The sequence below is a fragment of the Anarrhichthys ocellatus genome, unplaced genomic scaffold (assembly GCF_004355925.1).
Source record: "Anarrhichthys ocellatus isolate YVR2014 unplaced genomic scaffold, GSC_Weel_1.0 scaffold3, whole genome shotgun sequence".
NCBI classification, from domain to species: Eukaryota; Metazoa; Chordata; class Actinopteri; order Perciformes; family Anarhichadidae; genus Anarrhichthys; species Anarrhichthys ocellatus.
In genome coordinates, this window is record NW_022280033.1 from 3,729,290 (window position 1) to 3,755,176 (window position 25,887).

Genomic DNA, 25,887 nt, shown 5'->3' on the forward strand with positions numbered 1-25,887 from the left:
TGTTGGCACATGCACAGTATTATTAGTACAGAACATACATTTCTTGTACACCAACTTTAAAAAGGGGTATATTATGAATATAATGCACAGTGTGTATTTTACAGGCCTAGTATTAGTATATCGTGGCACTGGGTCTTTTTAAAAGCTGCAAACTGCCCAGTTGTAATGCATCTCATGCAGTTAAAAATGCGTTTTAAAAATGTAAAACTGTAAATAACATATTTTAAAGAGAAAATACTGTAAAAAATAAAATCTTAATATCACTGACCTTTAAGGAGTTTAGCGTCTCACTTTGCTGCAGAGATGTAGAAGTGTACCTCAGGGTGTGTCAGTACAGTATGACATCACTGCTGGGTGAGGTCACAGGTGTTACTCTTTAAACAGGCATGTATGGGGCCTTTCAGAAAAGGACAGTTAATCCCAAAGCAGGATGAAACTCATGTTTAATCTTGCCTGTCTGAAGGTCTCATTCATTGCATCCCAGTTTAACAGAGATCCATGGTCACACACACGCGCCCGCACATGCATTGAAACAATACTTATGATTATATAATTTATAGACAGTGATGTGTACAGTAATTATTACTATATGTCAAAAAAACAGCAAGCATGTAAACAATTATTAATTTAAATGAGAAGATAATGATTTATGGGAATGACATATACATATATACACACATACATACACACATATATATATATACATACATACATATATATATAAAAGATATTGTCTATATGAGTAGGATTAGGTAAAAACAAAGAAACCGGAGGAAGGAGGGTGCAGACTATGGGTCAACACAGTGTTTCCTGTCCCCTGGGATGTCTGGTTGCTCTGGATGACTGGATCACTCATCTCTCCTCCTGCACTCTTTCATCTCTTCCTTCGCTCTCTCCCTCCTCCTCCACTCATCACTCAGTCACTACAGGCCATTTGGTTTCTGTCCACATTAACCTCTGCTGAGGGTTGCAGCGATCATACCACCGTTACTGAGACTACCACACCATTTGATTGACAGGTAAAAACTGGGATGTCACCTGTCGGTGAATATTGACGAACCTTAAAGTCAGGCCATCATATCATACGAAGAAAACCTACTCACAAACTGCATTTAAGTACAACTTTGAGGCAGTATTTTAATTTCATACTCCACTACATCTCAGAGGGAAATGCTGTACTTTTATCTGACAGCTGGAGTTACTAGTTAGTTTAAGATTTTACAGACAAAACATATCAGTTTATAAAATGCGATACTGTGCTGAATAAACTATGCAACAACATGTAGAATAGTTTAAATGTGCTCCAACTTCACCAGCTGCAGCATTATAATGCTGCTAACACGTTAAAGCATGTGTAATAACATTCCAATAATTTATTATACAACTTTCTGAAAGGGATCATTCTGCCCAACAAGTACTTTTATTTTAATACTTTAGGTACATTTTGCTGTTAATGCTTTTGTAACTTTACTTAAGTGAAATCTTGAAAGTCAGACTTTTACTTTTAAAATAAATATTGTTTTAGTGCGGCATTTCTAATTTTACTTAAGTTAAAGATAGAAGACTTCTTCAACCATTGCATAAATATCATATATTAAACTAGATTTCAGCTCCACAGAGTCCTCATCAGGATGCAGTTATTAGAGTTATTATTACATTAATCTATACACTTGAAGTAACGTTCTACTGAAAAGCCAGAGTCTGCACTGAATGACTTGACCTGTCTGACAAGTTTTAATATTAGACTTTTTCTTCTCATCTGTCACAGTGAAACCCTTTGAACTCTTCGCCTTTACAAGTTTAATCTAATTTGAGTTTATTTGGATGTTCCGTCTGCATGTCCACAGGTTTTCTATGTTAACTGTATATGAATGGATAGGAGAGCGTGACATAGAATATCCAATCAACACTGTTCCTGAGACTGAAAAACAGTGTTGAACACAAACAAGGAAAGACATGTTGTTCTCCTGTGTGTCTTTTTCTTGTTTGCATCCGTGTTTTGTATGGCACTACACATAACATGCTTTAGGTGATGTAAACAGAGGGGTGCAATCATGGAGTCTTGCGAGTTAGTTTTTGTTGGCTACACCTGAGCACCAGCGTTTCTAGTCTCATTACATGCATCGGGTCCTTTCAAAATAACCTTCCATCTTCACAGGAAGGTTTAGGCAACAAACCCACTTAGTTTGGTTTAAGAAGTTAACTTTAATTTCTAGTGACTCACGTCACTACCAAGTAACTCCCGACTCCCGTAAACATTCACTTTTACTTTCGATGGGACATGAACACCTCTCTTGACTCTCCAACTGAGCAACATACTGATCGGCTCATTCATGTGTGCATCGTCTTCCCCGTTTTCCCAGTGTCACTTCTTTTTAGGTTCACTTTTGTATTTCAAAAGTTATCACCATTGGATTATTAATATTACTACCTCTGATAAGCTTCTTTGAGACCTCCAAATTAATTAATCTTTTGAGTGTTTACCAAAAAAAAAAAAAAAAAAGCTGTAATAATGTGACATAAAAGCATGAGGCAGAACACTACCGAGGGGTGTCCCACCTGTGTAAATGCTCAGACCTCAAACAGTGACAGAAACCAGTTTCCCATTAGGTCAGTGGTCGCCCCGGGAGGCCAATTCTCTTTAGCTCCCCTTTCACTCGTCATACAGCAAACACTGCCGGGTTGGGTGGAGGGAAAGCCGCTAGGCGCCGAGTTGCAATTAGACGCTCCATTATATAAAGGCATATTCAGATAACAGGGGCACCAATGAGGTCAGTACATGCCTTTTGTTGTGGGATTAATGAGATTTTTAATAAAACAAAAAAATGCCCCCTTCCTTATTGTAATGACCTAATGAGTGTGTTGGTGGCGCCGGGCCACGTTGGTGGGAAAGTCCCGCGGTCGTAGCAGTCTCTCGGTAGCCCCCCTCCACTTCATCCCTCCTTCCTTTCCCTGCACCTGCATCAACCCAGTGCTGCCCCGTGCTTTCCGGACCCCCCCACCTCCAGTGTTTGTATTCAAAGCTAGGAACCAAAGGAGTGTTTAATTACCATAAAATGCTATCGGCATTTAGCCCTCTGACAATATGAATGGCAACATAGAGCTCATTGAGGTTATCAACAAGGGGACCACTGGTCAATTGGGTCATTGATTTGGATTGTTTGACAGACCCGGAGCCAAGGCCGCAGGAGCAAGCAAAGTTCAAAAATCCCCCTCAGTTGAATCGAGAAGTTTGTCACAGAATCTGTTGGAAGGGGCTGTCAGGAGTGATTAGGGGGCATGAAAGGGCTCAGCGATCAAACGGGGCCTGTCCCAACGCTGCACATTTAATTAGAATTTGCATGCCTTTGTTCCTGACCCTTCAGCAGGCATGATCTGATTACAAGGGTGAACAGTTACCACCAGGGGAAAGGGGGACTTGCAATGTGCAACTGTGCTTATTTGTCGAACGAAACTAATCAGTTTTTAAAAAACTAAAACAAAATCAGCCTCGCTTGGTCTCTGCAGCAAGCTGGAGGATCAACAAAACAGCTGGAGGGATGCTCAGGTTAGGGTGCTTCTGAAACGATGTACCTCACCTTGTGCTTAATTTCTGTCTCCCACTGAATTGTGGGAGTTTGGAGAGTGGGGGGGGGGGGGACTGAGGCTCTCACTGGCTCATTAATTGGGAGGCACAGCGCCCTTTGACCCCAATGATGCAGGGTGACAGGGAAATTGAGGAGAGGCGATTGGCTAGCAGCTTCAGCAGTTGAACGTGCCACCAGTGGTGTTCCAGGGTGGAAAAGGGCAGCACTGAACAAAACATTGCTCTCTTCCTTTTTCTTTTGTTCTTCCTCTCCCAAGTTTCCTCTTCTTTCTGTATTCCTTCCCTTTCAATCTTTCACAAATATTGGTAATGGAATTTTAATTTATTTTATATATTTATTATGCATTTGTATTCTTTCTATTCTGTATGGATGACACCTATTGCATGTCCGTCCCGGAAGACGGATTGATTCTTTGTTGCTCTTACAGAAATGTCTCCCATTCTCTGCTAAAGTTTGTTTATTTTGTGGAGTTTTAAATAAATTGAAAGGAGAGATCATTGTCATATCAAATTTTTCATTTTTGGCTACACGGATAAAACTCACTTGACTTATGAGCGTGAGCTTTAAGATTTCAATTCAACACTGATTATAAAGGAAAAATTATTTTATTAAACAACGAAAACAAATAGCTGCACGGTGATCAGACCGGAAGGGCTGCTAACGGATATCCAGAAATAACTGATCATTTTTACATTTAAGGTGTGTCGAATTTTTTATTTTTTTCCAATCATGCTGTACCGTAGTATTTTATTTGGTTACTTGAAAAAAAGTGACACATTTTACTGCCATATTTAGAAAGAATAATAAAAATGTTCTGAAATGTGTCCTGAAACCTGTTCTGTATAGTTAATGCTGTTATTGTGAAGCATTTTGTAATCTTTGTTTGGAAAAGTGCTATAAATCTGTAGTTTTGCAGTCTTCTAATCATATTAACAGTTGTTTTGTTTACAATTATAAAAATGTGTTTATCAACAAAACCTCAGGTTCAGGTAATAAAAATTATTGTAAAGACAAATTTTATTTTGCAAACTATCTGTTAATATTTGCATTTACTTTATATTAGTTTATTTATATTATCACTACTGTACACTAGTCCAGCACAGTATTCTATTTCATTTAATTGTTTTCTATTACTATATTTGAACATCAACTTTCACCAATACATTTTTACTTTACCTGTACTAAAACATGTTGCAGTTGCATTGTTGGAGGGAGCCCGAGCACAAGAATCTGATTTCCAACTACTGATTCCCTGTAATTGTTGTGCACATGACAAATTAAGACAAAAAATTATATATTATAACAGCAATTATAAGGTTTCATGTTTTTTCAATTGGTAGATATTAGTTGTAAAATGAACATCCTGCTTAAATGAAGGTCAATATGTACGTGTGTAACACACACACACACACACACACACACACAGCTGTGTGCAAGTGTTTCAAAACTTAACTTAAAAATTTAAGATAAAATTAAACTTGCGTTTTTTTTCGATGGACCCTACTAGCATAACAGAAAACATTTGAATTAATTAACATTTTGTAATTTAATCAGAATATAAATGAGAATTGTATTCGTTTCAATGAAAAGGTTGCATACCTAAAAGAACGTACTATTATTAAAATGATCATAATAATTATTATCAATCTTTTTTATCACTATAATCATGATCATCTTTTAATTGCTATTATGTGACATTTAAAATACATTTAGGCATGGCTACTTTAACAATAATAAATAAACTTAGTTTTGTTTATTTTCCTTCATCATGATTGGTTTAATGGATTGTTCTTTATTATCTACTAACGTTTTGTTTGTTTTTTTATTAACTGCCATTTCATTTTCCATTTTTCTTTTCACCAAAGTCTAACATCTTTTTTTAAATTTGCTATTGTCACAAGACCAAAAACTTTTTACACTCATGTTTGAGAAGTTACATGTAAATTCAATGTCGTGTTCTGAATCAGTAAAAGGTGATCTGATTTGTTCTGAAGGATTACATTTGGGCAGAAACGTTTGTAATTGTCGGGCTTGTATTTTGCGTGATGGAGGTCATTAGTGTGTTGTGTTTGCATGTCGTCTCCTCTCCCGTCTTTGTTAAAGTGTCTCCAGTGTGTCTGGGATGGCGGCACGCAAACTGTCCAGCTCCCACGTCTCTTCACCTCCACACGCCTCTTGGATAACTATCTCCTCTTTTTTCTTCTTCCTTTACCTCTACTCCTCCAGCCTCTCCGCTGTCTCTTCGTTTTCAGTCTATTATTAAGAGGTTGCTTAATGGTTTTCCTTTGAATGGAAGAAATATGCTAAATTAAATCAACCTCTCCAGAGCACATGAATTGTTACGATGCAACAATTACACACGATTTTCATTCTTTACACAATTTCTTCTGTCACTTTTCATGTGAACAACCATGTGCAACACCATGAATTTCTTCCAGTACAATGTCTGAAAAGGTAGCCTGTTCTCCACGTATTTAAACAAATATCCCGTTTTACAGCACAACACTTCATTTCCGATGACGTACCAAACTACTTCTGTTCAGGCATAACCTGACCCATCTATTCCACCCAGTAGTCCTTCATGTCCTCGCCTCCATCTCATCTTTCCGCGACTACCCCTCACTTCTATTCATCATCACGCTATAGTCTTCTTCTTGCTACTGCAACTATTCTCCTTTTTCACCCCAATGCCACCTTTACTTCTTTGTTCATCTGCTTCAACTCTTGACTTCCTCACTTGTTACTCCAAGTCTTTGTGCCACTCCTCAATCAGCAATTTAGATTTCCTAAACCATTTCAGGGAGTATCCGCATAGGCTAAGATGATTATTTATGATTATTATAACTAAGCTTGTCCCCTGATTTTCATGAGGAAAATGCAATGAACGAATACTTGTTAGAACCAAGAAAGAAAGATGATGCACAGACTTACGTCTACGTCTTTTCTATACCTTTCGTCATCAAACCTTGCCATATGTTACAGCTGGCAGTCTACTGTTGTATTCAGACAGTTTCGGCCCACTGTTCTTGTACTTTCCATTACGGTTTCTTCTTCATTTTGTCAAAAAAATGACGTTCGCAATTACGTCTTCAAATCTGCCTTCCATCGTCACAACTTGCCATCTGTTGGTGCCGACAGTCCACTTGTACTTTTGATGACGTTGTTTGCTTTGTTAATGTTTCATAAGAGAGAAAGCTCTGGGAATCACTTTATAGCAGGTCATTTTCCAAATGACAAAAGCTGACGTTGGAATGACGAAAGTTGAAATGATATGATTTCGCTCGCCAAGCTTGGTGCACCGAGGCGGAAAAACAGGCTCCTTGTGCTCGGCCGCGGCTTCTGTACTCTCTGAACCCTGAAATAATGACCCTTCCTTGTTCATTAGTGTCTACGCGGTCAATCATAACACATCAGAAATGAGTTTAGCATTCAGGCGCAGGACAATTGACCTTGTGTGTGCCCTTCCTCACCAGCGAGCTGTCACAGGGCTTCATCCAAATTGAGGCAATTAGCTGCGATGTGTCTCCCCCATTAAACTGAGTGTCTCCACTGTGTCCTAATGACAGCAGCAAGACATGGCCTAATCAGCCGCACCGTCTATCCAGAGTTCACATCCACTCCTAGCTAGCACACCCAGGAAGAACAAGAACTGGGGGTCCCAGCCACAAACCATCTGCAACCAGGCAGCATGAGGAATAAATGTTCAGACAAACAGCAGCACTGAGGCTACAGGAGGGTCAGATAAGAGAAAACAGGTTTGACTCAGCGTATATGTAGTCCAATATCTGTTTTGGTGTAACGTAAACCAAACTCTTTGGTGGTTCTGTCAAATACTGAATCACTTGATTCTCCTCATGTAATGACAGCTCAAGAATCTTATTGTTTAAGCAATTAAAAGACACATCAGGTTCTCTTTTAATATTATTTGGGAGTTGCTAAGCCAGAACCAAACTTTAACCATTCATGTGAAGGCAGGGTTTGATTTATATTCAGAGCATGTACCCTAGCTGGCTGGTGCGCCATTAATAGGGTCTCTCCCAAATGGTAATTACTCTCACTGCCAGAGGGCGGGGACAAAACTGCAGAACTCCAGCTTTAACTAAATGTACAACTTTAACATTAGCTGAACATTTTGGCCATAACAAGTGCTATATTAACCAACATATGTTAATATTAGCTGCCATCATTGGCTACAACAAGGTCTATGTTAACCAAATGTACAATGCTGACATAACCGCCAACTCTGGCCATAATAACAGGTTACAATTTAAATATTAGCTGCTAACTTTGGTCATAAAGAGGTCTATGTAAACCAAACATACACTAATTTTAGCTACTACTATTAGCCTTAACAAGGTCTATGTTAACCAAATATGCAATGCTAATATTAGCCGCCAACTCTGGCCATAACATTGTCTATGTTAAAATATACATTGTTAACATTAGCTGTTTATTTTGGGCATAACAAGGTCTATGTTAACCACGTGTGTGTTGTGTCGGGCCTGTGTATCGGGCCAGCATAAGCTGTTGACCATAGTTACTTGTATTAGGTAAACAATTATTTGCTGTGTATGTATTATCCCTGTTTTGTTGACATAGCCGGGCAATCCCAAGACTAGTAAAGAAAAATAATCAAATGCCAATAGTATTACCTGCTAACTATAACAGCAACGGTAAAGGCTAAATGACACAGCTAATCTTCCAGGCCTAAACACATGGAGGAGGTTCCTGACCCAGCCCCAACAACGTCACCGGAACACAATTGCTGAGGCTCAAAGCAAAAGCAATAAAGAAATAATTTCATCGATGGATTAGGAAAGCTTTTCTGGTGATGCTACTCATATGCTAACTGCTAACTGCTCCTTTTCAGTAAAAGAAAACAAAAGACACCACTAACATACCGAATTAAAGAGCAAGGTTGAGACTCACCCACTTAGATGCTCCGAGAAGGAAGAAGTGTGCCTTTAAGGTAATCCTCAATGAAAGCCAACACAGTTATGTACCTGAGTTTGTGATAATGTAGCTATGTGATCAGTGCTACTTCAAATGTCCCAATCAGTTTGTAGTGCAACAGGTGATTCACATTTACTAATTGACAACCCAGGTAGCCACTCCCACTAATTGACAACACGGGTAGCAACTCCCAGAAACAGCTACATCACTCATGGTTTGGTTTTAGAGGTTTTAGTTTGTAATTCAAATGGGCATGTATGATACCATCTTAAAGCATGAATCATACCATTTACTTTAATGTATGATACCTCCATGTATCTCCTTCCAGCAAGGAGTTATTATGCAATTTGTAGTACCCATGATCCTTTGCAATCACTGGGGTATTTTAGCTCTGTCACTAAATAGGAAGGGCCAGCAGTTATTGTTTGAGGTAAGGAAAAAGAGAAGAATAGAGAAAATGTAATAGTACATTTTTTTAGTGTTACCATGGAATGTAACAAAGTGAGTTACAGAGCTTGTTGATGTAACATAATGTGTGCCTGCTTGATTTGTCTGTGTGTGTGTGTGTGTGTGTGTGTGTGTGTGTGTGTGTGTGTGTGTTTCTGTGAATGAAATAATAGCTTGTCTTGTTTAGCGGGTAGTTAACAGTGAAAAAGGCTAATAGGCCTGACCTGCCGCTCACCCCGGAGCAGCAGAAACAGAAGGAGAAAGAAAAACAGAGGGATGAGGAGCCTGTATTCTTCTTGTGCACGAACGAGAAGGGTGAACGAGGGAACGAACCAGCGCCGGGTGGTGGATTCATTTAGATTGTGCCCCTCTGAAGAATGGAGGGAGAGATGGAGGGAGGGACGGCTGGGAGGCTCCAGTCAATAGAGCTGCTGATGGGAAGAGAGAGGAACAGAGGGAAGAGAAGACACAGATGCAGAGAAAATGTCTGCACGTTTCTGTTTGAGTCTAATAAAACGAAACTATTCATTTTACAGTTTTGTGTTTTTGTTTTAGCTGCCTCGTCATATCAAGATGCATGTCCACTGGAGGGTCTAAGAGGATACTGTATGCTGTGCAGTTTGTAAAACACATTTGTAACAAATATACATTCTAAATGTAAAAAAGGCTGTACATTAGCAGTTAAATTAGGTCACAAATTGTAAAGCACAGCTGTAACACATTAACTTCAGTTAGGAAAGATTAATCATAAAAATTTGGCAAGATACCGAGTTTAGGTGATGTTAATCTGATTTTCATAGTTCTGTTCGTTATTTATGACAACATTGTTGTAAGTGATGTTAATGCTGGCTCCCTACTTGACGTAAAGAATATAAACTAGACTTTTAGTTTTCATCTTCGTAATACTTTAAACATGGCATAAGTATGAACTGCAGTTGTGTTTCAGAGCACGAGTGTAATTTTACTACACCAGGGTCTAACAGTCTGTCCTTGGTATTCCTGGTTCTGGTTCTCTAGTGCCTTCCTCACCTCCATTGTACACCTCCAGGTGGAGCAGCGAGGCAAAGCTCTGCCCCTGGCTGGAGAAGGAGCAGCTGCTGCCGGGCGCGGAGCTCTTCATCTCCCACCGGAGCTCAGCTTGCAGGTTGAAGTCGTCAGCTCAGCCGGATCTGAGTCTGTCTGCGGTGGGTTGGTTGCTGCCCAAGGCCCCGCTAGAGTCTGAGCTGAAGGAGTTTCTGGTGAACCTACATGATTTCCTCTGATTTCCAAATCCTACAGAGTAGCACGGCATTCAGATTATCTATAGAATTACCAAATCTCACGCTATCCTCTTCTGCTTCTTGCATAAAGGGAATACTGAACATTACTGCTATGAATAACAAATAACAAAATTATAACAGCTACTAAAATGCCATGTAAACAAATCCATCCAAATCCATCTGCTGATGAAGACAGTGTGAAGGTTGAAAGCTCTGGAAAATGCTTTTTTTCTAAGTTCATTTGACAACGGACAATGCTGCAAAAGCTATTGTTGATCTGTTGTCCCTGATGTTTTACTATGATTCTTTATTTTTAATTTTACAACCTGCCAACAACATACGCATTCATGAAACGTCTGTTAGTGAAAGTACACAGAAAATCTGATGGAGTTAAACATGTGGTGGAGTGATGGATTGCACAACAGGAGGTATTTCTCCAGACAAGGCCGACAAAACGTCCTGCAGCTGTTGTGTATTTGTTGTTCTAACCTTATCAACTCAATACACCTCAGAGGGGACTGGCGCTCGACCGGCCCCTCCTCTTCAATAGTTTGGGATGCCAAACCAGGAAGTGACTCCTTATAATAATCACTGATATGTTGTTGTGGAAACAAGCTGTAGCACGTAATGATGGCTTTTCTCGCTCGCTGCCACCGCTGCAGTCATGGCAAACGCCTCACTGCTTTCATCGGCTTCCAGTCGGAAAGAGAAGAGGGGCTGCCAGCTACTGACAGAGCAGGGGCAGCCTGGAGTGAGTGTGTGTGTGTGTGTTTGTGGTTGTGGCATGTAGTCAGATTGATTGGTTTACGTGTGTGTGTGGTCAGTGGACAGAGCCGATCACAGAGACGCTGCCTCCAGTCTCAGTGATTTACACACTCTGATGCTAAACACACACACACACACACACACACACACACACACACACACACACACAGACACACACAGTCCGGAAACAGCCATTAGCACTTTAAGTGTTGATGTTTTAACAAGACAAACACAGATCCCTGATCAGCCTGCCAGGGTCTCTGTTGTCAGACTTTGGTCAAACAATAACAAAGACACTGAGGCACTTTGTTGGAGCACATTGGTCACATGTCAGGATGAATGACTGGAAAATGTCTATAAAATGATGCACAAGCCTATTAAAACTTCTCCATTTGATGGATACAGCAGTTTTTCCCACATAATGACTTTACTTGGAAGGGCCGTGCAGGTATACTAACGGCCGCCAAAGTATACACGGCTATTTTCATTATAATCTGTCTGAGACAGCAACGCCATTTGCGAACCCCTCCCATCCAGTGAGCTTTTTTTCCATTGAAAATACATTTAATACAACTATATAGTTCTATATTTATGACGTTTTATATGAAACATTAATTGCGTTCAAATTACTTCTTCATGTATACCACATTTCACCGACCAGTGTAATATGACTCTGGAGAAAAACGTTGACAGTAACCAATATCGTCTCTAACACTGAACAAACCATCAACATTTTCAAACAAATGTATGTTTTGTGACCGGTTGAAAAGACGGCAAAAATAGGTCTTAGACATTCAGACCAAATATCACCCAGTGTTCAAGTAGAAATCAATGTTGAAATCCCGGTAGGTGCTCACTGGGATACCCGTTAGTTTTCCTATCACTAGAGGGATCTACTGACAATCTACATGCTCTGCAGAGAAACACAAAGAAGAAGACGGCTGGCTGAATTTCTGAATAGAATCAATCAGTTCACAAACGATTAGTAGGCTATCATGAACACCTGTGCATAGATTTGTCCCAAAATGATGCATTCAAGTTAACTCTGATAAAATAGTCCATCTATGTTCTCAGATCAAGACCAAACTCTTCAGCATGTAAGAAGCCCAGCGAGTAAGAATAGCTACTGTATACAGTATTGTTAGAATACACCTGGGTTGTCGAGGTCAGCACACTGTATACTGGGCGTGCCTCCTTCCTCAGACACATGTGAGACACAATTAAGCATCAACACAAAAAGATGAAGTCAAAATGCACAGTGGTCAAACTTTGCTTCTCTTCAAACAAAAAAATGGTGTCTAATTTAAAAGATTACATTCAATCAGAGCAAACTCCCATTTTTGTTCTTTGCTGTTCTGTGTGAACATAGACACACACTTACACACACACACACACACACACACACACACACACACACACACCACCCAGTGGTTAGTGGTTACCAGGCGGGCTTACTGGTGCGGAACAGAGGACCAGTAAGGGGGTCTGAGATGCTAACTGACAGGCCCAGTGTCTGACGGGGCAGAGGGGCCTGAGAGGGGTGTGGAGGGGTGGTGGTGTTCTTATTAGGGGCTGCGTGGGCTTTGACCTCTCACACACTTCATGAGTTCACTTAATGAAGCCCTGAGCCTCAGCGCCCCCCTCTAGTCCCTCCAGCCTCACATGTGTAATACAGTCGCGACAATCAGCAGTCGGGGATTCTTCCTAAGTCGGTGAGCCCTCTCTTAAAAAAAGAGTTGGGGCAACTGAGGGTTGGTTGTGTATAAAAAAAATGCATCAAGGTCAAATGCAACACTTGATTTTTGACAAATGTCTGTGATGATGTTGGTGTCAAACTGGTGTCAAAGCAAACACACACACAAAAGCTGCTCCACAAACTTCAATTAGGTAAATCTATAACTGCATGTCAGGTTCCTCTTGTATTACTGTGACAACACTTTACCCTTTTCTTTTGTCTTTTTTTAGAGCTCGAACATCTTGCTTGTTCAGGTCATTAAACATCTACTGGATGCTCTGGATACTAAAGAGACAGATAGAAGTGACTTTCAAATGTGGTAAGTAGTTAACTACAATTTATTCAAGCATTGTTCGCAAGTTTTTTAACACACTTATTTGCTTAATACAACTATTTTCCTGATGTCAGTTGTTGATGGATATTTAATATGACACATGACTTGAGCTCATATATTCTGATGAATTCTGATGAAACAAACAGCATAAAGGTGCGTTCAGGTTTATATTATATCATATGACTGCTGTAGTATGTGTGTACTCCTGTCTTCCCCTCAGAACAGATCTGTCTCTTTGTGTCTGTTTCCAAAGACTTTATAAGCAGTCAGGCCACCTCAAACTTTCACTTGAACACACCTTAGTTGTCCCAGAACCTCCTGGATCAGCTATAACATTTTAACAATGCTGTCAGGGTAATGTATCACAATTTGTCCACACTATGGGGTTTGTCTTTTTTTTTAGGTATTTTTGCCACAGCTTGGATACTCTGGTAATCATGTGCCCTCTGTGGTTAAAGTCATGAAACTCAGCATGCAGCTCTGCTTCCAGGTCAGCAGAGCGGCTTTTCTCCCTCCTGTCTATCTGTTGACCCCCTCTGCGTCAGCCGGGTTATGTCAGCTTAGCATTGAGTTAGCTATGTATGCGTATTAAAAAGGACTTAGCAGCATGCCAGGTCCTTCCGTCTAGAGCCATGGACACCATCCTCCCTGACTGCCCTGTAACTACCTAACAGGGATTAAGTATTCAAATACGGGCAGGTGAGCAGTACTTTTAGGGACACCACTCAGCCATTTGGTACTTTTTCTGATTTTGACTTCACTTAACTGACTACATTGTCTGTTTCCATACTACATAGATAGAATGGCTTCCTGATTTATGACTATAATCAACAATAAAACTCTTTTTTACTAATATACATAATTACTATAGTTCTGATTGACACATTGCTAATGTTGAAACATGATGTCGGTACTTTGTACTTTAGAAATTTTGTACATGACAGAAGTAATTATTTAACGACTACAGGAGACGACCACGTAAAACACAATCCTGTGCCAAGAGGGATTGAGAAACAGTTCTTCAATTTAATTTGCCTTGTAAAGATATATAAACCAGAAAGCAGTCAGATAATTGGATCAAAGGGTTAATCTGTAAAATGCAGGGTGTCATGACATGACTGGAATGTTTCATCAACTCTAATGCAATGTGCTCGAGGGGAGGGTGATAACTGCCGCAGATTACTGATAATAAAAAAATTGGTTGCACAACCCAGTTATTGGAGGGCAGAGTAAACATCAAATAAAGAGCCAGACTATAAGAACCACAAATGAGTGACGACGGAGTTGAAATATTCAACAATATCTACAATAACGAATAATAACGAAACTTGATTTATAGAACTCGAAAGCAGAAACAGAATGATATAAAGATAAAGACATTAAGCACAATCAAGATCAACTCAAATAATAACCACATTGTTGATCCTTTTCTATTTGCTGAGTTAGTTGGTTTGCAATCCTACATTTGTTTAATTAAAAAGAAGAGACAAAATGTGTCTATTGTACACCACAGTGTACATTGTGTACACACAGGGATAGACAATCATTTTGATATTTGAAGAATTGATATATCCTGGCTGGGAATATTAAGCCCTGGTACAAAGAAATTAATAATGAAACATTTCAAGTCAAGTCATTTATGACAAGAGAGTTACGACCATTTAAATGTGTCACACGTACATGTCAAAGTGTGAGTATGTGTGTCTTTAAACCGTTGAAACGGGAAAGCATCGTCCAATTGCTACAGAAGTGTATTGTAAAGGCACATATTATCACAATGAGAACCTTTACATGTATTTACAGAGCACTTTTATCCAAAAACACTTCACAATTTGCCTCCCAGTCACCCATTTACGCCTTCACCAGGGAGCTCAGGACTCGCTCTACCTGCTGAGCCGTAGCTGCCTTCATTTGGGACAAACTTTAAACACCAAAGCCTCTATTTTGCTAACTTGGCTACCTCTATTTCAAAAGATCTTTACTCTGATTCGCTGAAAGATTGGCTGGGTTACACTCGCCGCCACTGGTAGGCTGCTGGTACGTGCTGACATCAGCAGGAACCGCAGGAAGAAGCCCGGAGGTTCCAGAGAAGCTGCTGAACTTTCCGTGCTCTCAGGCATTTATGATTGACGATGAATTATAGGCTTTCATGTAGGCGTGAAAGCTTGCACAGTCAGGTGTGTGTAAACGTTTATATATTTTAATTTATTATTACGTATTGTTAGTTATTATTGTGTGTGTGTGTGTGTGTGTATTTCGTCAGTCGCTGTTTGTTATTTGCCTCCTGGCTGCAGGTGTGACCAGCTGTGCCCCCACTTTTGGGTAATACAACTTTATGGTAAAAAGGAGTGTGTACCATGTACCTGCACGAAGGTCTGTGTGCGTGTGAGGAAATCCTTTAATTAACAGTGGTGATACCACAAAACATATCATTATCAGTGCAAACCCTTCCATTTAAAGTTTAACTTGAGTAAAAGTCAACAAGTACTGAAAGTACTATGCAAGAATTTAAAGTAACAGTAGAGGGGTTTGAAGAATGGTGGCGGTCAAACCGATGTACAAAGTTGTTCATCTGACTGCAGCTCTGCTTACATACATGCAGTAAATATAAAAATAATTAGATGCTTGAGGCAAAAAGTGATATAAAGCTGATGTGCTTTTGATAATTATCTGAAGTTTCAGCCTGTTCACATTCCCAAAGCGACAAATACGGACGCTTTTCTTGTCCCTCTGCGTTTGATACCGACGCACAAGGCTCCCTTTAGCATCAGTATGAGACGCACTAGTCTTTCAAGTAACTACAATGTAAGATGGATAACCATATTATCATTTAGTTGAACTTCATACATTTGTATATGAGGACTGTGGATTTGTACCCCATCACTTACATCAAAATCATGTCAGGAAGGTACCGACAGGAGTTATTAAAGCCACCAATGTACCCACGCATTGGGAATGACATCTAGGGAAACGTCACTGAACATAATCGGGGTTTTTCTTTTTAAATGTCCACTATCAAGTATATGATTTCTTTATCTGGAGATAACAATATTACTGAAGAACTGAAGTCTTGCTGATTCCAGCAGAATTCTACAATATTATTCATACCCTATTTAACCAGGGCGTATTGATTTTTAGGTTCAAAGATTTCAAGATCGCACCAAAGTTTTGAATGAGCGGTTTTCTCCTCCTTCCTCCAATTTCCCAGCGTGGTATCGAGAACGTTTGTCTTATTACTCTAACTTTCGAACACAGTCAGCATGAGGCAGAGACCCAGTTCCTGTATTTGTCGTTGAATCAATGTTAAACCTGCAAGTTTGTGTTTGCCTTACTTTGTGCTTAAAACCTGTTTTGTGTGTGTGTGTTCCTGTATTAGATCTAATAAGCCCACGTGTGTGTTTGTGTGGCTCAGATCTGTCAGCAGCGGGGTTTCTGTGCCCGGAGTCCAGGGGGATTTGCTCCCCAGGTTTGTTGACTGACCAGAAAGTCTCAGGCTTAAAACCCGCCTTGACCTTTGACCCCAACACTAATTACATATAGCCCGAGTGCTGACGGCTATAATACACCCTGGGATGAATAGAAAGCCTCCCAAGGTTGTCTACAAAAGATACGGAAGCTGCAGAGCCGAAGACGCCTTGAACCTTTAAGCCCAGCCTGAGACCCGCGACTGTGAGGGGAACTGGTGATCACTGGAGGGACGAAGAAGTTTCCAAAAGAATTAACATGACCTTTGTTCTGCTATAATCCCACAGACAAATAATATGATGTCATGATGATAATGTGGCGTTACAGAAAGCGGGTCATGATTGTTCAGCATCAGGGGGGTCGCGGTGGGGTTTTGGGGCCTCAATTAGAAAATACTTTCATGCAAAAAACTTCACCCAATTAGATCAAATCTACATGCAAGTAGAGAGTCATACAAAGGTGATGCTGAATTCAGTCTTAAATAAAATATACAACACTCATGTTCACAGGTGTTGCAGGCGTTGATCCGCATGTTTAAAAAGAAACACAAAGCTGGCACCGTACACTCATACTATACACCGGGCATCGCCAAATGGCGGAACGTGGTCCGATCTGAACCCGTGACCGATTTCTGATAAATGAATGAGAATATAAAATAACCGTCACAGATTCTTGTTTTTCCCCCCGACAGCCACAACTGATCCAATTAATGAATTCATTAATCCAAAGTAGCACCTCACACTTTGACCATGTTTGGATCGACTTACAGGTGTGAGTCATTTCTCCGCTATGAACAAAAAAAAAAAAAAAAAGTACCGTTCCAGGCATACCAGTGATGGTCATGAGAATGGCACTAACTCCATTCAAGCCAAGACCCAAGCTACTGGCAGGGCATACACAGCCCCTCTTCTCTCAATAGGAAACGAAGGAGAAACAAATTTAAACAAAAAAATAAAGAGAAAAGGAGCTACTCAAAGCTCTGCTTGTGCTTTTAATTTATTTTGTCCAGAAGATTCTGTCTCCCCTTGAAATGTCGGCGTTATTATTGTGCCAGGACTAAATGCTTTCATGGTAAAGATAGATACTTCAATGTGTCTGTATGTTAAAATATCCTACTTTGAAAATGAACAAAACAAAATGTTGAGTTGTCATTCCATTAGTGATGTTTTTGACCTGTTTTACGTACTTATATATATATTTTAAAGATCATTTTTTGTGTCCATTCTGTCTTTAAGATAGAGAGAGGGGCAGACATGCAGCAAAGGGCCACTGGTCGGGTTTGAACCTGGGCTGCTGCGTTAAGGTCTCAGCCTTGGTTCATGGGGCACCCACTCCACCAGGCGAGCTGGACGCCCCTTCCGCACTCATGTTACTGACTTTAAACCCAACTGTGATGTTTTATTCCGAAACCTAAGCGGTTTTGTTGCCCTCACCTAACAGCGGCCGTTTCACAGTCGCTACGTGGCGTAAATTGCCAAAAGCTTACCATGACACACAGACTGTTCTTAAAATGTTGTGCTGTTTATACGACTTGCCATGAGGTCAGGTTGGCTAATGACAATTTGATTAGCAGGAATTCACAGAGAGGTTGTTCAACATTTGAAATGGAAACATAACAATTGACAACTTAGTTTTACATCTAAGCATTTAAAGGCGTATTAATCTCTTGAATGGCTTTAAGATATTACTGTTTTTCTTCTACTCCTGTAATAGTGTTTTTAATTTGTCTTCCCTACATGTTTTTATGACTATTTATATAAGTCTTTAATTAGTCTGCACTGTTTCTTGTCCGTGTTGTCTGCAAAATTAGCTCAGCAAAGTATTTTAATATCTTTATTCTAACGTCAGTAAGGTTAAATCAACTCAAAAACAAGTTGTGATCACATAAACACACATATGTAGATAATGTCAGATGACTATTAGCAAACCTTATTACAGTGCTTTTTTTCAGTAGTTGTCCAGAATCTGAGCCCTGAAGGGCAACACACTAATACACTAACAAGTTGTCACAATAGCTCATTAGGAAACAATCAGGCGTCTGTGTTTTCACAGTGAAAAAAGCTTTACAAATTACATTAACACGGAGGGAATTAAACCTGCGGTTCAGAATCAACACAGACGGCCTAGAAAAGAAAGGACGACTGTTGGAGAATAATGAGAGAAAACTGAGATAAAGGGAGGATTGAAGGTTAGGGCGGATGAAGGTTAAGCTCAAAGCCCAAATTCTCCGTGATGATAGACATCGTGCATCGCAGAGGAAAAGATGGGCGTGACAACCTCCAGTAAAACCACAAACCAACCACGCTTATTCTTTTACGTTCTCACCTACTGAATCTGTGAGTCATTGTTTAAGTGTTTGATGACTCAAACCTGCATTTCATTATGCAGTCATTTTCCAAAATTATGATTGAGCCCCTATGTGGGCGAGCATCCACCCTGCCTAGGAATGAATTCATCAGTTTTACCCCACAGGCATTTTAACATTTGCGCAGTTCACATCATTTCTACTCTCCCTGTAGTGATATCTTGACACAAATAGTGATAGTAAGACTTGGATAGGCCTCACATGCGCGAGTCGCATGTGTGAATGTGCATTTGTGTGTTCATATGTGAAGGTGAGTGCATGTGACACTTCTGCATGTATTAGAGTGTGTGTGTGTGTGTGTTAAACATAATTGTATGAAAGTATGTCAAAGCTGTTTGTGTATGATGTCCTGTGCTGGAGCCTCTGTGTGTGTGTGTGTGTGCGTGTGTGTGCGTGTGTGTGTGTGTAACATTCTGCAATATCGCTGTTTGCAAAACACGCCTCACAGAGCAGGTATGCGTCTTCTGCGACGGCAAACAGGTAAGAACAAATCTGCAGCATCCAGAGGAGATGTGCTGCCTCGGCCGAGGAATCCTTCACATTCTTTCTTTTGTTGTGACTGAGACACACAAATACACTTTAAATCACCTTCACGTCTCCGCAGACGCTGCTGGGAGCGTCTTCATCTTTTGTTTGACCACAAATATTAGAGAGGAACTTAAGATAGATAGATAACAGCATGATAGTTATGTTTATTTTAATTTGTTGAGTGAGCCAGAAGTATTGAGACACTTACAAACGTCGTCAGTTAAATACCAGACAAACTGACATGAAATGAACAAAGGTGCCTCAGGAGCTATTTGAACTTTGGAGTGACGCCTTTGTTTTCCTTGTTTGTAAGTTCTAGACACAGTTTGGCAAAATGAAGGGTTTAAAATGAGTTGAGATAAAAAATGAAGCACAGCTCTGCTGTACAATTTAAAGACAATCTCATTTGAGTTTGAAGTTAAATTAAAGAGTTTAATCAACATGTAGATGCTTGTTTACTCAAATTTAAAAAAGAGGGAGAGGGGTTTGCTCTCTAACAAACAATTTTACATAGTTTGTTAGATAGCTAATAAGTCAAGTAGTTGCCATAACTTTACTCATGCAGCTCTAATTTCTCCTCCTTTGAGAAAAAGGTGTCGACTGAATTAATGGCGCAATGTGGCCAAATAATAGAAGATAAAAGGAAAAACAATACATTTCACAATAATGAAAAATGAGACTGCCTGTTGGACCAATCTTCCTGTTCAGCTCCTTCACTATTTCCTTGCTGAACTGGTATTTTGAGACAAATTCAGCAGCAGCATAAAGTTAGTTCCTTAACTTTCTTTGATGAACTTGATGATTTTGCTCAATCCATCTCAAAAAAGCCTTTTTTATAGTTAAACCTTCTCATTTGGAGTTTAAAGTTTCAGTGCCGCATAATTACATTTTATCTATAGGTTTAGGGTCAAAACTAAACTGACGCAAAAAGAAAAGTCTAGATTTAATCTTTCTTAATTTTCAAGCTTGTTTTAAATATTCAAATGTGTCAGACAACATTTTCAAGACATTTGAACATTCTTTCAATGAATGAACCATACCAGCACTGTGGCTACGTACAACAGCCTGCTGCGTTGTAATTACTACTAGTTTCATTCATGAATTTATCAGGACAGACACAGGTAACACCCCCTTCCAACAGCAAACACAAACACAAACACACACCTACACACACACACACTTACACAGGCCCCGAATGCTCTGCTAATCAGCACAGTTAGCCTGCTGTCGCCTGTTGCTAATTGAAAGGTTTGTTGTGTAAACACATCAGCACGACCGGCCTGATTTAGCCTCTATCTCCTCTCCTCCTTCCACCGCTCGTTCTTCTCTTGCCTTCCCTCCTCTCCTTTTCTTACCGTTAGCTTCCCTTTCGCAGACTTTTAGTTGGCACCACATGATGTGCTGAAAGATTTCATGGAGAGTTTGAGGAGCCAGCCATGTTTGTCCAAATGCTCTAACCATCCAAACAGATTGTGCGTGGTGTTTCAGTGAGGAAAGCAAATGCATCAGAGTTTCAATTCAGCCGGCACAGACAGTAGATTTGCAGATGCAAGCACAAAAAATAACTCTGAGCTGCCGGTCTCGGAGATTGAAGCAGATAAATTGATCCGCGGTTATCTGGCCCCTCAGGATGGAGAGTAAACACAGACAGCAGGCAGATCATCAGTGCTATCAGCTCGCTAACTGCTCTGCTGCTGATAACACACAAACACACATATGGTAACCTAAACACACTCATTAGAGAAGAGGATTTTCGGTGACTACTGTTAATCTGTTGGTGGTAGTGGGAGAGACACTTTACAATCACAGATATTTAACTCGTCTGACCTTTTCTCCCCCAATATGATATTCAAACCCAGGCTGCCAAATACTTAGTACTAATGCTTAGACTGTGCTTATTACTACACTAAGATGAGTCTTCATGTAAATGCATGGTGTTACTGTGAAACACCCAACAAAGACAAAACTAAGTGTCATCCTCAGTAACTGAAGTAAAAGTAATTATTTGAGTCTCCCACCCGGATAAGGTTCCTGCAACAGATGCTTGTGTCAGGTTTGGGTTGCACCTCCTCCGCAGTCATTCCCCATAATGACTCAGTCAAACATTGACAGTAGCAGAGTCACACCAGAGGGATTTGCATACTGGACTGAAATGGATCTGAGCTCATTGAGACAGATAAGTTAAGAGTTTGTTAAATGGCTGCTGTGGTTAAACCTGCCACCCACCACACACACACACACACACGCACGCATGCACACACACACACACACACTCACACACACACACTCACACACACACACACACACACACACACACATCCATGTATGTTTGTAAATGTTTATACATGAAATTCAAAAAGCTCAACTAAAAAGACATTTTACCAAAACAAACCTGACATTTTAAGTATTTTAATATATTTTTTGTTTCAAATTATACGCACACATATTCATATTCTTTGGTTTATTGTAATATTTATATATATTTTTTTGAAAGGCCCAGAAAAAGTGCCTTCCTAAAATAGTCCCAAAATTTTACGAAAAACTACAGAATGTCTTTCATATTTAAGTATGAAATACCAAACATGTTTTTATCTGTCAGATTTTATTTGTGTGTTATTTTATTCTTAAGAAAATGTTTTGGATCTGTGGATGTTGTGGAAAGAATAATGTGAATTGTATTGTTCCTTAAGTACATTTTTGCTTTTCAGCAGCTTGTTCTTAAATAAAGCATCCTTGAACGCATCAACAAATTACAATGTGTTTCTTTAAGCTGATTTTTAATAGAATTTATCTGAAGCCAAAGGCGGCTGTAGTCATGTTTATGAACTAAACTACACAAAACGGTGGTATGGCCCTTCAGCTGTACCTTCAGCTCAGGTCAATGTAGCTTCCTCCTAGTCAACGCGCTTTAAACACAGCCGGAGGGCAGCAGCACAATATATGTCAGGTAATTGCTTGTAATTAGCGTCATTAACGTGTGAAGATGTGTATGAGAGAATGTGGAAAAGTGTGTGTGTGTGTGGGTGTGTGTGTTAGGGGTTACACAGAGGTAAGAAGAAGCAGAGTGGAGGAGGAGGAGGAGGAGGAGAATGTCTGCGGTCAATCGACTGAAACCCTGGAACTCAACCAACTGTCTGCTGATGTACCTGTGTGTGTGTGTGTGTGTGTGTTTGATTACTGTAAAACACTGAAGCACACATAAGAGTGCAATGTGTGCGTAAATGCTTTACTTCTATACTTGTGAGGACCCTTATCGACATAGGAAGAATGGAGGATCGCACAAAATGTCCTCACTTTCCAAGAATGTCTCACTCTTCTCAGATTGTCCTTGTTATGGAAACATTACACTTTTTTCCCCAAAAATATCTCCACTTTACAATGTCTTCAAATGTCCTCACTGGCTGAAAAATGTCTTCTCTTTCCAAAATATCCTCACTTGCTAAAGCATGTCCTCACTTTCCAAAAATGTCTTCACTTTCAAGGTTTAAAACTCAATCTGGTCCTCACAAACAAAAAACACACACTCACTAAGTTGATACCACAGTATACCTGAGGCCATGCCATTCCCCGTCCCGTCATCAGAAGATGTAACCTCTCTGCCGTTATTATCATATCAGGTTCACAAAGGCCCTGAGTAGAGGAAGAGAGAGAGGTTTAATACACAGTACATGAACAATAACTCCCACTGATGGACCTTAATGGAGCGATAGACCACCTAGTGTTGATGTCCTCCTTCTTGTCCACAGGGAATCCCTCGGTCGGGTATCTGATCAGCTAGGACAGCGTTTTAGCAGCTCAAGGTGGCTCTATGTAATTGTTTAAATGTCAGTAAAGTTTCCGTAAGTTCATGATCTGGTAATTAGAGTTGTCTGCAGTCTGCAGCGTCTGACAAGGAAGGTGTCTGTTTCCCCTCCGCCTAAAGGCCCTGAAATGGACATTAATAAGAATGGGAAGGCGTTCGTGGTTCTGTTTATTCTACACTGGGTGTCTGCATCGGTCGACATGTTCATGACACACACGCATGTCATGCATTTTGCATCCGTTGATACTGGCCCAATTTTAGTATTAATATAAAAAAAAAAGTTCCATTCTCCAGAGGAAACTATTTCCTCAAGACCCCCAGAAAACTATGCGGAAAACTCCTGACGTACCCCCGAACACATATATACACATGTGGACAGTATGGAATCTGAAAACATTGAGAACTTGCAACTGAGAGTACCACAAGTATAATTAATACTACCTCTAGCCATGTTTACCCCTCATACTCTCGAGGGCCTTAACTCCTCATAGGTTCAGAGCCGCCAATGAAAATCTCAAGTTGTTGCTTGATAATTTGACATTTGACAGGCACTACTGTTTTCATGCAATAAAGTCATGAATAAATTCTTCCTCTACTCAAGTACAATGAAAACATTGCTCGGTCCAGTTTACTGTACACACACTGACAGTAACTAGCTGCAGACCTGTCTTGCTTTTTTCTCTCACGTAGACCTCCCGACCCCGGAGGAGCTCAGTGACCCCGGCTAACGTTAGCGGTTGTCCAGCTGGCAGCCTCTGGCGGCTTCCAGCAGTACGGTTGACTGGAGGGCTGAACCCGCCACACCGCTGGGCTCTAATCCTGTTAAGGAGGAAAGAGACAATTACTCTGCTTTGCTTCGGTTCAGCGCTCAGATCCGCTCCTGCCGACTGCTCAGAGCAAAAACATTCACCTTCACCGCCAAACGGCTGCAGGGGAGTACGCTGTGAAAACCTGCCCTGTTTTTAACCTCTACAGGTGCTACGTGTTGATTTTTCTCTACATCTATTCATCTCTTTTATCTCAACTTCTGTGACTCTAAGTGAAGTGAAATCAAAGTAACACAAACCTGATGTACTTGGTGTGTAAACTCTGTTCAATCTGTTCAGTAGGAGTGTTGTTAAATGCACCTCGGGGCTTTTAAAAAAAACAGCACAACACAACAGAAACACCTGCACACCAACTCCAAACCATTCATTTCATATTAGTTACTGTTAACCACTCAATGACACCTGTATCGTCAGCCAGAGTAGCGTCACATAAGAGTAAAACACTCTATTTTGAGTGAAAGGTAATGTACAAGGTATGAACATTACTTGTTTTGTCATGGGCATGTTTTTGGGATGTGGGAACCATGAAGCTAGTTTATAGAGTGGTCATCTAATCATTTAAAATCATAAAAAAGAAGCTGATTCCTTGGTTCTCGCAGCGTTTTAGAGGTGATACACCTCTATCGAAGAACCATGTCAGAGACATGGACACATCGACAGAGAGGCAAAGAAAGACCATGTGCATACACAGCAGGAGGAGAGAAACGTAATATTCACAACTGCAGTAATATCAATATAAGCAACACACAAACACCACCTCGCCCACACGGTGGCACAGACCCTGACTTGTGTGGATCACAAACACAAAAAAGGGGTGGATGTCTTTTTTTTTTTCCTCGGAGACAGACAGGGTGGAGCTTAAAGACACAAACGCCTGCTAATCACCACTTGTCACAACTCTGGGTTCGGTTTCAAAAGCTGCGTGTCGCTGCATCAATCTCCGTGATCCCCGACTCGCCTCGCCTCAGCTTCAAAGATCATCTGTCTCTCTCTCTGTCTGTCTGTGTGTCTGGAGGTGTGTGTAAGGCTGCATTGTCTTGGCTGCATCATCCAGGCATGCAGGGCGTTGTTGCTCCACTTGTGAATGTCTTTGAGGGACTGTTAACGTGTTGAGCAGCACAGGAGCGCATGTGTACTTCAGTAACAGTGGGTGGGTTTGTCTCTGTGGCAAATTTACCATTTACCAGAAAGATGACGGGGAAGAAGGGGGAAAGGCGAGAGAAATGTTGAGCGACATGCAACAAAAGTTGTGAACCAGGGATGTTCAGACATCATCAGACAAGATATATATAGTATTTTCTCAGCTAAGTTATCAGTTGTGGCGACTGTGATTTTCCCACCCACCCACACACACACCCACCCACACACACACACACACACACACAGGTGTTACATCAAATTAGAATGGTGTCGTTTTCAGATAATTGCTGGGATTCAACAATACAACAGGAAGAGACTGCAGCTTTGTCTGAGTATGTCTGACTGTGTGTGTGTGTGTGTGTGTGAGAGAGAGAGAGACACCATTAGGGGGATGGCACCCTGGTGCACATTGTTAGAATGATTGACAGCTTTAGGAACCCAGCTGGCAAAGAAGTGCCAGCCGTGGGGGGCGCACACACACACACACACACACACACACACACACACACACAGACCACCCCCCCTCATGACTGTGTGGACCTTTCTTGATTGACAGGGTGTCAATCAAAAGTGTGTGTTGCAGACTTTGGCTCAAGCATCTTTTTCTTCACTTTTTTAAGGATGGATGGGGCTGTCACACACACACACACACACACACACACACACACACACACACACAC